Source organism: Panicum virgatum, chromosome 9N (genome assembly GCF_016808335.1).
Source record: "Panicum virgatum strain AP13 chromosome 9N, P.virgatum_v5, whole genome shotgun sequence".
In the NCBI taxonomy this organism is placed as follows: Eukaryota; Viridiplantae; Streptophyta; class Magnoliopsida; order Poales; family Poaceae; genus Panicum; species Panicum virgatum.
Window position 1 is genome coordinate 35,117,939 of NC_053153.1, and position 14,998 is coordinate 35,132,936.

General features: G+C 46.2%; 1 long non-coding RNA gene across 2 annotated transcripts; it reads right to left on the bottom strand.

Annotated features, from left to right (window-relative positions):
* Positions 1-12,432: 12,432 nt before the first annotated feature.
* LOC120689517 lies at positions 12,433-14,672 on the bottom strand. Of its 2 annotated transcripts, XR_005681305.1 has the most exons (4): positions 14,490-14,672; positions 13,945-14,352; positions 12,990-13,037; positions 12,433-12,825 (listed from the first exon to the last, which is right to left on the bottom strand). It is a non-coding gene; the product is annotated as an uncharacterized LOC120689517 (long non-coding RNA). The 2 variants fall into 2 exon arrangements; XR_005681303.1 differs by having other exon boundaries at positions 13,945-14,671.
* Between the last annotated feature and the right edge of the window lie 326 nt (positions 14,673-14,998).

Here is a 14,998-nt window from a genome sequence, read left to right on the forward strand (position 1 = left end):
ACGGATGAAAGACATTTGGTTGTGAACGTATGGAGTTTTGGAGATGATGAGTAAAGCTCGGGCTCAAGGCAAAGGTATAAAATAGGGCTTTTACATTTTACCGGTCACAAGGCGTTTAGTGGATGAAAAGTGACCGGATTTGTTGGATAGTTAGCCGTACTATCAAGAGGGGTTGTGTACTCATGCTTGACGGGTCTTTAGTGCCATTTTGCTCAAAATGTCTAGTTGCATGCATGAGGGCTAACGGCGTTTTGAAAAGTTTTGAAATAGACTAAGTTCGAGCTCACTGAGTAACGGCGGACAGTCCGCACCTGAGGGGCGGACAGTCCGCGCTCGTTCCAGAGAGCTTGCAGAGGCTCTGGTGGGCTGGCGGACTGTCCGGCCCAGAGGGGCGGACAGTCCGCGATCGTTCCAGAGAGCTTGCAGAGGCTCTGGTGGGCTGGCGGACAGTCCGGCCCAGGTGGGCGGACGGTCCGCTACTGTATTTCATTTTTTTACCAGAAAGGGTGTCTCTCTGGTGTGGGCTTCAAAGTTAAACTGCGGACGGTCCGCTCCTGAGGCGCGGACGGTCCGCAGGCTAATCTCAAAGTTGTTCCAGAGACGATGTTAGTCTCTGGTGGGGTTGGAACTCTTAACTGCGGACGGTCCGCCACTGGGGCGAGGACGGTCCGCCAGGGCTTAACGGCTAGTTCTAACATGCATTAAATGCACTCTGACTCACTGGTTTTTAACGGCGGACAGTCCGGTTTTTGAATCGCGGACGGTCCGCGACTTCGCAGAAAAGAGTGTAACGGCTAGTTTTTGGAGGGATGTCTATATATACCCAATGCCCGGCCATTGGGTGACTCTCTTGGCCATTTGGATAGCATTCTTGACACATTAGAGCTAAGGCATCCCTCTCTCACACACACTTGCTTAGAGATTGCATTTTTAAGAGTGTGAGAGCTTCCTAGTGCATTGCATCAAGAGTTTGAGCTTTGTGGCATTAGGGAAACTTCAAGCAAGCGTCATCAACTTGTTACTCTTGGGAGTTGCCGCTCCCTAGACGGCTTGGAGAAGTGGATTTCGTGGAGCACCTCCAAGGAGATTGTTGAGGAGCCCCGATTTCGGTTGTGAGAGGTCTTGTGCTCACCTCACCGGAGTGGTGAAGAGCAACTCTAGTGGAATCGAGGTGTGGAGCGGTTCCTTGATTCAAGCCGGCTCAAGATCAAGAGGTTCTTGATAGAGGAGCGGTTGATTCTTGGAATCCACCTCAACGTGGATTAGGGGTGACCGGCAAGTCATCGACACCACGGGATATATTCTTGTGTCAAGCTCGGTTACTACTCTTGCTCTCTTTTATTCTTGTCTTTACTTTGAGCAATTTACTTTACTAGAGCTTAATTCGTGTCTTGTCACCCTAGGTTGCAAACCCATCTAGAGATTGTAATAGCTTGACATAGGGCTTTCCTTTGTTACTAATTAAATTTCTCTAGTGTTGTTGGGTTTAGTTTTTAAACCGCCTATTCACCCCCCCTCTAGTCGGTGTTCTTGATCCTACACAAGCATGGGGGAGGATTTCATGGACAAGGAAGAAAGATCTCATGGAGTAAGATAATCACGGTTGCCACAAGATGCTCATGATTCTTCTTCCATGCTTAGCACAATGCTTAAGTATGGGGGAGGCCGCGCTACACTTCATTACGAGCATTGAGAAGGACGGTAATTCTTCCTCAACTCTCTTTTTCTAAATGCTTGTACATATATGCCTTCAACCATAGATGCAACCTTTGTATATATCTCTCAACCTATCATATGGCTTCTAGGAGGACAACCTAGTTTTGTTTTTGTTTTCAATAAGTGTAGGATCACCATAATTTGTGCACCACATTGATACATTTTGGCAATGCCTTTTGCTTATGGAAAAATGATGAAAGGTGATGCTTTGTTTTACCTACGCTATGTTGTATATGACTTGACCATTTGCTCTCAATTAAATGGAATTAAAATAATTAAATACCAGCTCTTTTATTTGTGGAGGTTAAATGATTAAATTCTAGACCAACATATTCTATGTTGCTCTTTGATTTAAGTCTACCGATGACCTTACACCTTGTGTTGTTTAATTTGAAAACTTAATTCCTATGCTATCTACATTTGTGAATCTCTTGCAAACTTCTACCTACCAAAGCCTATACATACATATTCTTTAATGGTGAAACCTTTAGATTGCAAACTTATATTTTGATGAGTTGGATTAAGATTGATTTCTTTGGTATGAGACTAAGAACCTGGTAATTCCGTTTTTTTTGTGTAACCTTCTTTCTGCTAGCCTATTTATCCATGCATTGTGAGTTTCTACTTCGGGAATTTTGCAAATCTCGTTGGATATCCACCCTAAACCAAAAATATCTTTTTGTGATTACCTCCTTGACCACAACCCAATTTGAGTATGGATTATCATTTCGACAGAATCAAAAGAATCAAGGGCACCATATAAAGAAAAGTTTTGAGAGACAAGGCTCCCCGGAGATTCAAGAGGTTCTACGAAGAAGAAGGTGAATTTGAGATACTTAACCTAGCTAGTTGGTTCTCCCACTATTCATACTCGAGGACGAGCATTCGTTCAAGCATGGGGGGATGGCTGGGTAAGTATTCTATGTTATCAAAAGTTCTAAGGAGCAAAAAGAAAGAAAGAAAAATAAAGAAAGAGAAAAATGAAAGAAAAAAAGAGAAGAATAAAATGCTCCTTAGCTCTTTTTGGCTTCATTAATTTTCCAAGTTACTTTGAAGAATTATTCCATATTCAAATCTTCCAACCATGTGCAATCCGATAACGAGAACTTCATTTGTGTCTCGAAATCATCCATTTGCCACTTGCACATGTCCACCTATCTAAATGTGTGTGTTTCATCTTTCTCCGTCTCCAACATTATTCTCCAATGGCCTTTTTGACTAGTCTCGGTAATTCCATTAGATCTCTCTCTTAGTTTGATAATATTTCAAGTATAATGTTTTGCTAGGATTGTTTTTACCTACCAAGCTCCACATAAGCCTTCCACTTTTATATATGAGTAGAATAGGTTGAAGACAATCTAATGTAAGCTTGAGCGACTTGATGAGATGAGTGTTTCCATGATCTTTTGCAAGAGAACCTCACTTATGTTTGATATGTATTCTTTTGAAAACTCTTCATGATGAAACAAGGTAAAGGTTTGAAGTTCGCTTAAGTTTGAGAGCATTGCATTTATTTATTATTGTGGCTTGTTCTTTAATTGCTAGTCTATCTTCCATAATGAAAAAGTAGCCGGTCACAACATGAACTTAAATGCTAAATACTTGAGACAGCAATATGTCTTGTTATGTATGACTAAGTGCAGAGAGGACATTGAGGGGCAACGCTGATTTCTTTATAAGCAAAGCTCCTGGACTTACTCGAGGACGAGCAAGGTTGGCGCTCCTTAAGTACCCCTTTAATCCCTTGTTTATCCTTGATAATGGCATGCATTTAATATCAAAATCACTAACCGTCCTAACCCCGGCCTAATTATTGGTCATTTTCACACTTGCACATATATTTTGGAGGAACTTCATTTTTTGGCCTATTTTGGAGCATTAAATGATGAGGCCCGTGATCGAACGCTAACACGGAGAAAGACGAAAGCCAAAGCCCAAAGGAAGGACCAAAGCCCATGTTGATTCGAAGCCCATTCATGCACATCCATCCTCTAAGAGAGCCCAAAGGACCAAGCCCACAAAGATGAGATCAAGATACTTCGGGATTAAGCAAAGCAAATGAAGATTTAAGGAAGAATTCCCTATCCTATCCTTTCCCCGAAAATATCTCCAAGATAACGACGTCCAAAGGGGTGCAATCGTGAAGGACATAAACTCTAGAAGATGCGGGGAGTCTACACGCGAAAGATGAGACCGAGGCGAGCCCGAAAGAGGGTAGGCCAGCCGGCCTAGCCCATTTCCGAGGCGGTTCGGCGGCCGCTTCGACCGGTGGCTTCCTCAGCTTATAAATAGCTCGCACCTTATTCAACTCGCAGCATCCATCCACCTAGAACTCGACGAAAACCTAGGGCCAAGACCGGAGGGAGACGTCGGCCGCCGCAAGGCTTTGAAGTTGTCTAGGAGATGGCTTAGGCCGCCCCTAGCCGCCATGGCCTCCCTGCGTGGTTGTGCCATGGTGGAGTTCATGAGCTAGTTGGAGTCGTCAATGGTATGTACTCGGTGGTGACGATCCAAACGAATCTATTATATGAGTAATGATAATCGGTCTTCCGAATCTTTTAGCGACCATGTTCTCTCTTTCGATTTCGTTCTTTTCTTTGGGTTTGCTTCATCCTAGATCTATTATCGTGATAGATCACTTAGCATGATCTTGTAGTCATGGTGGCTAGAGGTTTATGGCGGAACTACCAAAGGGGGTTCGACTTGCTTCAGGGTGCTTTCGTCCAAAGGGGGGCATCGTGACAGGGCGTTGCTTTAAGTAGATGGGGTATCGAAGGATCGGATTGGAGATTTTGGGTTTAAAGATGCCATTGATTGAGATGCATGATTTATTTGCTCGTTAGCTTGAACTACAACTAGATGACAATAGGCTTAGTCATGTCTTTGGTTTTGCTATGGTTACGCCTATGTTCATGGATGAGATCAACCTTTACACAACACTCATATCTATTAAAGGTTACTCTATATGTGCAATTCATGCTTCATGTTAGGATAGATCCGTTAGATTAGATGGAAAACCTTGGGTAGTTCTTTGCCGATCCACGGATTGATAAACCTTGGGGGAATACTCTATGGGAAAAGCTGCATGATCCTATGCGCTTGCGGTATATAAATTGGGGCGCTAAGGAGCATCAACAAGAACCTGATGGAAAGGTTTTTCAGTAATTATTATTGACCAAGCAAAATCAAGGGAAAAAGATCAAGTACTTACAAGCTTGGGCAGTCTACATTTGTTGTTGAAGCTTGGAATTTTCTTCCTGCAGCCTTGATTTTTCTTCTTCAAGATTTTTGATTTGGAGCTTCATATTACAAATATCCAGATGATGCTGTTGATTTGCTTTATAGAGCTTATTACGAGCCACCAGGGACTCATCCAGACGTTTGGCAATCATGGCTCTCTGATCCTCCAAGGCCTTTCTGTTATCCACAGTCTTATACAGAGCATGAGACTTTAAGAAACATCGATTGGCTAACTCTGGAGACATACAATGCGAATCTGGTCAGATATCAACAACTACTCTACAAAGACAAATAGTGGCAGAAGACTCACTTTGGTGAATTTAAAGCTCCACTGCATACAATCTGAAAGTTTCTGTTGTCTAGAGACAACAGCGGATCATCAAACAGTTCCTTTCCCAGCTCTTCTTGGGCTGACTGAGGCATAGACTGGAATGGTACCAGTCGAACAGAAGGACCTTTTGACCCTTCTGCTTCACTACTCCCAGATCCACCAGCTTTGGAAGCTCCTTCAGTAGCCGCAGGAGTATCAGATGTTTCAGGGCTTGGCTCGTTTGGTTTCTCAGCTGTGTCTGCATTCGGGCAACTGGCAGTCGGGTTCTCGATCAACCCAATTACAGGAGAATTGGGGGCTGATCAACTAGTTTCTTCCGAACTACTCGACACCCAGTTGCAGAAGTCTTGGACTTAATCTTTTTCATGCGTCGAAAGATGTTGGACCCTAGCCAAGCAAGATTCTAAATAAGAAAGTTGAGGCAAATGGGATACAATCAACAAAATGTTATATACTTACTGGCCGGCATCAAGACGAGGAACTTTCCTCTGCAACATTGATCAGAGAGCCACCTTCCGTTTCTTGCTGTCGTCAGAATCAGCATTTGCGGAAATCGGAAGCATACAATACCAGGATTTATAATTCTTATGCAGAAAGAAGCCAATACTTAGTCAGAAGGTCAAAAATGGTTAACTACAAGTACTCGACATGGTATCCAAAACACGTACCTAGGCATTCTTGGGAGGATTTTGTGCCGAGAAGAGTGTTGGAAGCGTCAAAGACTTGTCGAAGTTATCGAGTACTTTGTAGCATCTCTTTATCACTTCAGACTGAGCCAATGGTTCTGAGGACATCCTAGTGGGATCCTGCGTACCTTCATATCTAAAGTCAGGATGCTTTCGCAGCTGGAGAGGCTGCATCTGGCGACTGATAAACGAGAAGACCACATGATCTCCAGTGACTCCTTTTTTCTTAATAATGGCAAATGCACGAAGAATGGCTTCAACTTACTTGCCACTAGGTCCTCAACTCGACCAGCTCTCCTGGACTTGGGGGGCACCAGCAGTCCTTTCTGGAAGTGGGGATTCAAAGTTCCCAACATGGAACTTGAATTTCTTCTATTCAGCTCCTTGATCTGCCAGATCATAAGCCAAGTACTCGCCTCGGTTCTCAGGGCGGAGTACCAATTCACATCCCCCGACGACGGCGGGATTGGCGGCATTAGGGATTGGAACAAGAAAGAAGAAATGTTGGAAAAGATGGAAATGAGGGAGAAGTCCAAGGAATGCCTCACAGAAATGAGTGAAAATTGAAAGATGCAAGATGGATTGGGGAGTGAGATGGTGTAACTGAACTCCCCAAAACTGAAGAAGTCTATAGAAAAATTCTGATACGGGAAGAGTGAGACCACGTTCTACAAAATCACAAAACATAACGGTCTCAAGAGTACCTTCCATGGGGTAATCTTCTCCTTCACCAGCGCGCCATTGGCTTACGCCCTATTCTTGGAGGAGACCCATATTCTCCAACTCTCGGACCAGTGATTCAGACATCCTGCTTTTACGCCAACCTGTGGACATATTGGCGACTGTTTCCTCCTTAACTTTGGATTTGTTCTTCCTGGGAGACATCTCAAAGTCACGAGTTTTGGCTCGGGGGATACGAGAGGGGCTTTTGGATTTTGACTGAGAAGAGATGAATGTGAATCTGAGTCTGACGGCGGCCAGGAGTTCAAGGGGTAAACACCTCGGAAGTTTTTAACCGGCTTTATATAGTCTTCAAGGGTAATTTCATGAATATTTGGGATGCCAACAGATTCTTTCCTTCTTAGGGAAGTTTTCAGTTTTTATCACGAGATTTCATTGATTCTTAAATCTAAATGGAGGGATTTAAATTCAAGACTTGGGGGCTGCGGAATATATGTATCAGAGATTTATTTTTCATTTTTTTTGAAAGATAAGAAGAAAAAGTCGGAAGTGATCCTCAGCCTGATTCTACGATTCAACCTAAGGCTTGGGGGCTTCTCCATATGGAGCGCGAGTACTTCGCGCACCATATATGATCAAGATTTCGGGGCTTGAGCACCTCACAGCCTCGAAGCAAACGGAAGTACTTGAAGGACTACTCGACGTATCTGAAGGAAGGACCAGAAGCAACCAGGAGGAGGTTCTGATTACTTGAAGAACTCGAAGATGCCCTGCCAAGTACTCGACGCCTGCAGGACTCGGCTACGAAGAGCTCGGGGGCTTGTCAGACCCGGGGCAGCGGAACTGCTCACAGGCGTAGAATATTCTAGAGTAAGGGATAGCTCATGGATGTACCTTACCTCTCTTGTAAACTACCCGAATAGGCGTAGAACTAGCTGCAGTACAATGGATACTACACGATCGTGATGTAGTAGGACTCCAACTGTACTCGGCTAGGACTTTCCATGTAACCCTGTTACCCCGGATATATAAGGGCGGACAGGGACCCCCTCGAAACACATCTACATCAAAGACAATACAAATCACCACACAGGACGTAGGGTATTACGTAACTTGCAGCCCGAACCTGTCTAAATCTTTGTGTTCCTTGCACCATCGAGTTCCAGAGCCGTCGATCCCTACCTACAAACCCTACTGCTAAGGGTATCCCTGAGCAGGCTTGGCGGTAAACACCGACACCCGCCCCTCCTCTGTTTTCCGGCCAAGGGCCAAAACGCGAGTCCCCAATTCTTTTTAGGGTCCCTTCCGCAAAACATAGGGGCCTAAACATAATATTAGATTTGTTTTCAAATTTTTACAGTGGACTTGTAAATTCAATTGAAAATTTTAGAAAAATACTAAAATGGCAAATGAGGACTGTTTGGAATCCTTATGAAAATCTCTACCCTCTGGAACCATAATATGACAAGTTTGAGTTAGAAATTTTTGCTGTAAAAATAGATTTATGATTAATAGTGCATAAAGACTAGTTGTTTGTACCTTTTTTATAACTGATATTTGGAGCCATGTCATGCTATAAAATTTTCATGGTAGTGTGTTCCTGTGATACTAGTGTTAGTGTAAAAATTTCAGACTCACTACTGTTACCTAGAGTTAGTTTTTAATAAATCTAGTTTTAGGCAATGAAATGGTGAATATATATGTGTCACATGTTCTATTGTAGCTATACTTGTGAAATTTTTACAGCAGGTCACATGTCAATAGATAAGCTCTACGTAAAATTTTAAGGCCCAGGAGATAAGTGTAGCTATGGGTTTTTATTAGATCCTGTTCTAGGCTAGGAATAAATTATATATTTGGTTCTTGATGTTCTAATGAATATTTTTGGATGAAACTTTATCCAGTTGCTGCAGTTGAGTTAAATAGCTCTAGGTGCTTATGTTAGTGTGTTGTACTTTATGAATGCTTTGCATGTTGCATTTTCATGCATTCATACATATGTATTGTTGCATTTCATTTAGATAGCTCTAGGTGCTTATGTTAGTGTGTTGTACCTTATGAATGCTTTGCATGTTGCATTTTCATGCATTCATACATATGCATTGTTGCATTTCATTTAGGTACGATAGATGAACCACGTGAATGACATGATGTTAGAGCCAAGCCAGAAGACGGTGAATGGTGGACACATCTAGAAGATGGACGGATGGATCCCGATGTGCACGACCGAAGGACGATGCTCGCCGAGCGATTATCTCCTAACTAATATTGACCTAGTGTTAATCCCAGGCAAGCCCCGGAGCATGTCCTATCTATTTTAAATTTATGCAACTTATTAAGATTCCTATCTACTTGCGCATTTAAGTTTAAAGAAGTTGCTTGGAACTTTAGTTGCATGATCCTAGTTACCTATGCTTGAACACTAGTATGTGTAGGTCGCTAGTTGGCTAGGCTAATGGTTCAGTAGAAGTCGAGTGATTTCTTGTCACTTGCGAGAATTATAGGTGTTGAATGTCTACTACATACTGCAACTATAAGGGTCACGGGCAGGGTTGTGGTACTTGTGATAACCCGTCTGTTTAGTAAAAATAGATAAGGCCGCAGTGTGTGGTAGTTGTGGTTAAGCTTTTGAATGTACTAACCACATACCGAGAAATATAGTAATCGGTAAGCTTAAGTACATGATCGGCCCGACGAGTGGACTTCTCCCTCACCCTCTTGGAATGTTGTTCTCATGCGGCCACATGCGGGTGCAAGAAGGCTCATGACCCGACATACTATGGCATGGATTCTTGTAGTCGAGGTGGGTGACTCTGATCCACAACTCGGAAAGAAAGGAGAAAAGTCGTGTGGGTGACTTGGTTTCCATACGTGTGTGTTAGGTCTGTCTGGCCAAGTTAACAAATTCGATTCGAATTGTCTGCTTCTCACGGTTTGGGACTGCTTAACCCTTTTACCACATAGAGTAAGAAGTGAGAGATGATGATGATGAATATGGCTGGTTGGATAATGAAAGATAATTATTTCAATCATGTATGCTATTGGATCGATACTCACCTAGAATGGTTAATTGAACTAGAACCTGGAAGCTAAAACCTGAAATTAAGGATCTACTTTTTACTGCTTTTCGGCAAAACAAACCTCTTAAGCCAAAAGCCTTGCATGTCTAGATAATGGGCTAAGTATACCCTTAGTCGGGTAAGTCTTGCTTAGTATTAGTATACTCAGCCTTACTTGTGGCTTTGTTTTTGAGGTGGTACATCTGAGAATATGGTTGACGTCATGTAGGGATTTCATCATGACGTCTTGTTTCGTCGGTAGACTATCATTTATTTTCCACCGCACTTAAACTCTGTTGTACTTTTATAAATTCAAACTCAATTTGTAATAATAATTCAGTTTCATCCTCTGTGCTGTAAAATTTGTGGAATGTTGTGCGCTCTGGACTGCTTTGTCGATCCTGTTTCAAGTGGTTTAATCGGGATTTTACCCGATAGCACTGCCGGATTAATCCATTTGAAGTGTGTGTTAATCTGTATTGCTTTTATAGAGATGGTTAGTGCACTTGAGCCGGATTAATTTGGGCGGTACTGCCGCACTCCCGCTCGGCGCCCGTGCAGCGATGGCGGTGACAGCAAGGTGCCAAGACCTTTTTTTTTTTGAAGCCTCTCATTTGGGTACAGTTGATGTAGTATCTGTTCGTACATAACATGCCTGGACACCCACACAACACACACCATACACGTACAAAACAAACCTACACCTACAAGCAGACTAGAACCGCGTCCATTTTGAGATCACCGGATGACTCCGTAGGCGACGGGTATGTCGCGATACCTTTGTAGCTCCACGCGCGAGAGGCAACGACAGGAAGATGAACAACCAAAAAGGCCACTGAAACTAATCCAGTTGCTGAGTCTCGAAGCGCCCCCAACAGTGCCCCAAGGCGAAAGAGGGCGACTCCGAGGCGGACGCCGTTCTCCGGTGGGGATTCTGCTGGTCTTCTTCTTCCTCGACGGCCGGCCGGTCGTTGATGAGGGAGATGGACTGCGGAGTCCCCTGTGCGGCTGTGAATAGGTTAGATACTTACATATCTAGACCTAGATGCTGCTCGTCACCGTTGTGCGATGGAGCTAGGTTTTGCTGGGGGGGGCACTTTCCATCGATTTCTTTTGTCGTTGGTTGGAGAAGATGGAGGTGGATCCACTGCGGCTTGTGTTCCTCTTGCTGATGGTTGCCATCGGCGCATCGGCGAGGTGGATTTTGCTTGGGAGTTGGTTGCCGGCAGCGCGCCGCCCTCGGTGGCGGCGGCTTCAGTCGGCCTCGTGTTCTCAGGATGCGGAGGAGGCTGCGGGTGCTACGGTAGCGAGGAGGATGGATCGAGCTCGAGCTTCCCCTAGCGGCAGTTGTCGTCGGTGGCGAGCATGGATCCATGGCCGAGGGAGCGCGGGGTGCGGCCCCGACCGATGTTTCGGCGTTGCCCTCAGCTCGTCCATGGCGGTGAGCATCTTCTGCGGTTCGTCAAAGCCTTCGTGCGATGGGGTTCTCGTCGGCCTCGGGTTCGGCAGCGACGGCCAGAGCCGGCATTGTCTGACAGTGGTGGAGAAAGGGTCCAGGGACCTGGTTGTTATTTTTATTTTCTTAGGGGCCCTTTCTGTTAGTAGAGAAGGACAACTGTCATCCGTATTCATGTACGGCATACTTGTATGCGGTTGTGTATTTGTATGCTTCCTTAACTCTTAATACAGATATGCTTGAATAAAAAAAAAGCCACCGAAACTTCTGTGCAAAAACTCACAGACCCAACACCGGCACCGGAGCACACGCCAGCGAAGGAGAGAGAAGTGTGGAGTACCCAATTTCACGAAGACGATGCCATCTCCCCAAAAAGCCATCGGGAAATACAGGAGGAACTCACGAGCTCATCGTCGGCACCGGAACGAACACCGACGAGGACGAGGAAGAGCCGGGGAAATATTCCAAAGCGAAGCTGCCGCCCTCTCCAAGCAGTAGCCGCCGGGAAAACGACGAAGGCTGCCGAAGGCCGACACCGCGCCACCGGAGGAACGCAGGCGCCGCCGTGGCCCGTGGAAGGGCCACACCTCAGCCACGGCAACACGCCGACCGCCAGCGCGCTGCCCGCCAGCGCACCGCGCGCGAGCCCGCCCGCGCCGCACGCCAGCGCCAGCACAGCACCGCCGCAACCGAGCCCACGCGCCACCCGGCGCAGCCGGCCGTCGCGACGCATCGCCACGCCGACGGACAGACGCTGCCCGCCAGCGCCAGCCCCGTACCGCCGCAACCGCCGTCCCCACTCCCGACAAAATTTATACAGGTCCCTCGCGCCCGAGGTGCCGGGCACCCCTACCCACTCCGCTGCCCAGAGGGCCGCCGGAGGTGCCAAGACCTAAGGTGCCAAGACCTAAAGGCAGTAGCGGCGGCGCCTCCACTCCGCGACCTAGCAGCGGCCAGGAGCTAGGCAAGCAAGTGCGCCGGCAGCAGCTAGGCAAGCAAGTGCGCCGGCAGCAGCTAGCGCCGCACCGTGCCTTGCGCCGCTGCCACGTGTCGTCCCCTACGCAGGTTCCCCAATACCCGCCTCCGCTCGGCACCCTGCGGCCCCATGTACCACCCCAACCCCAGCCCCTAAGGGCATGTACAAAGGTCTAGATAGCTGCTGTCTGTTTGTCACATACAGACAGCTCAACTGACAGCTTGTACAACATGTTGTCTGTTTAGCTGTCTGTTAGGAATTTAATTCACTTTTTGACACATGAATCATGGTGATCTAATGCATAATTTGATCTTTGTAGTCAATTTATTGTATACATAGAAGAATACACAATATATCAAATAATTAGTACAACTCTTCGCCATGCAATGCAGGATCACCACCCAGGTTGGTGCAGACTGCAGGATCTTCAGCCTGCAGCAGCGCTTGCGCATCACCACCAGGCAAAGGTTGCGCATCACCACCAGGAGCACCAGTCTGCAGCACTTCGTCAGGCAGAGTATAGGTTCCATGGAGTGGAGAATGGAATAAATATATTCTAATACTTTACACTTGTTCGCACATGGAGGTAAATAAATAAAAGATGATAGTTTACACTTGCAGAAGATACTCGGTTCACAAAATCCAACAGATCCTCAAACACTAGGTCCAAACGCTTCCCTCTGCAACAAGGAAAAATAATTGGCATTTCAGAATTGCAACTGAAGTGCGCTTAAGAACGTTTCAGAAGTGGAACTGAATCTATATGGATTCTCAGTGCTAACTGAATTCCTATAGCATTTCAGAATCATTTCAGAAATTCTCAGTGCTAACTGAATTCCTATACCATTTCAGAATCATTTGAGAATCTGTGCTGCCTCCTTTTGCTCCTTTGCTGCAATGCAAGATGGGCAACATGATATCATTATGGAATTTATCAAGTACATGCTGAGATGTTCAAACACAGTGTTTACCTAATTGATTTTAAGGCTATGAGTACCAGCCTCTTTGAGGTCAGATTCATGTTTAGTCTATTATCTATCACGGCTGACAACTTTAGGAAGGAACATGGAATACATAACTAGAAAAAACAATAGTCGTTGGACAGCTAAAAAATAGTCGCTGACAACTTTAGTGATACAGTGCACCATGAAGTAAATTCATTCAGATGATATTGGCTAATATCATACTCCTGTTTTGTTGCATCTTTAATGGTTCAGGACAAGTGGTGAAATTTGTTGAGAGCTTATCTGGTCAGGGTTTCGTCGAACAAAATGTACAAAAATTTTCTGCTCCAGCAATATCTGAATATGAACAATTCAGCAACCAATCAAAATTTAATTCTGCATTAACAACAGAGATATTTTCTAATGTTCTCCTACTCAGGTTGAAAGTTATGATCTAATTGCCTACGACCTTATCTCAAAATTCACTGGAAGGTTGCCTATAACAGTTGGCCTCTGACAAATCTCAGTAAAGAGCAATTGGTCCACGTAGTAAAACTATTTGACTCAGTTTGTAATTAGCATTTGAAGCAAATCTTTCTTAAATTACCCTCTCTATAGTTACTTGCCTATAGAATAATCATTTTGTTTACACTGAAAATGCCTATAGAATTACCCCTCGGGTCAAGCTGTATTTCACTGAAAATGCTTTGCATCTAATAGCAAAGAAAACGGCTACAAAAGAAACGGGAACATATAGTACTCTGTTGTCTGGGCATCTTTGAAGCCAACTATTGTCTGTTGTTCTCTAGTATATATACCCACACAAACATTTCATCGAACAACATAGATGCATACCTGAGCTGGTGCCTGTGTCAAACTAGCGAAGCATCGTGCTCGGGGAGGCCATGAAAAGGATCTGAATCAGACCTAGGCGTTGATGAAAACTGAAATTTGATGTCCCACTAGCCCCATGGAGGCACGGAGCCCCTACGAGAGCAAGGAGAGGAGGCGTCGTGGGCGAGCAGCGCCGTGGAGGCCTCGGCGGTAGTGGGGAGATCTCGGCGGCCGCGCTGCGAGCAAGCATGGGCCTGACCTGCGGTGGGGAGGCTGCCGCTGCCCCACAGGCTGCGGCTAGGCGCCGAGATGCACGGGCGGGGCCTCGCCCTCCTGACACCACTGCTGGGTCTTCAGGCCACCGCACCCGCGCCTGCCGCAAGCATCGCGCGGAGCAACTCGGGCTGCCACCGCCGCCGCCTTCTCTGCCTGCCGCGACATGGTGGCCGTCAGGTAGGAGAGGAGCACCACGCGTGGGGATTTTATCAAGGGAGGAGGGGATTTTTCGGGGATGATGGGGAAGATGGCGCCAACTGTTGCCGCCAAACGATTCCCTCCGTGCGCACCGGATCCTCGCCGCCGTCGACGAGCCGCAACAGTTCGTACAACGCTCGTGCTGCTCGTCGCTTCATCTTGTACCACGCGCCGAAGCCGGCGACGAACGAGACGACGACACCTTTCTCTCTCCTCAGTAAATGCCGGCCGCGAGGGGGTTTTTGCAAAAAAAAAAAACTGTGCATGTCGACGGAGCTGTCTGTCTAGGGATGCAAACGGGGCGGGTTGCAGCTGCCCGCCCCGCGTCCGCACAAGCCGCAAGCGGGGCGACGCGGCTGCCCGCATGCCGCCGCATAAATGCGTCCGCACAAGCCGCAAGCGCATTTGCGGGGCGACGCGGCTGCCCGCATGCCGCCGCATAAATTTTGAGGGGAGTTCGCGGCAGCCCGCCTGCGCATAGGACCCGCACTGTGCTGCTTCTACCGCCGCATGAGTAGTGTCACTTGCATGTGCTAGACAGAATTAACTAGCTCAAATGCAAAGAGGCTGTCATGCAAAGAGGTTGTCTACCTGACATTCG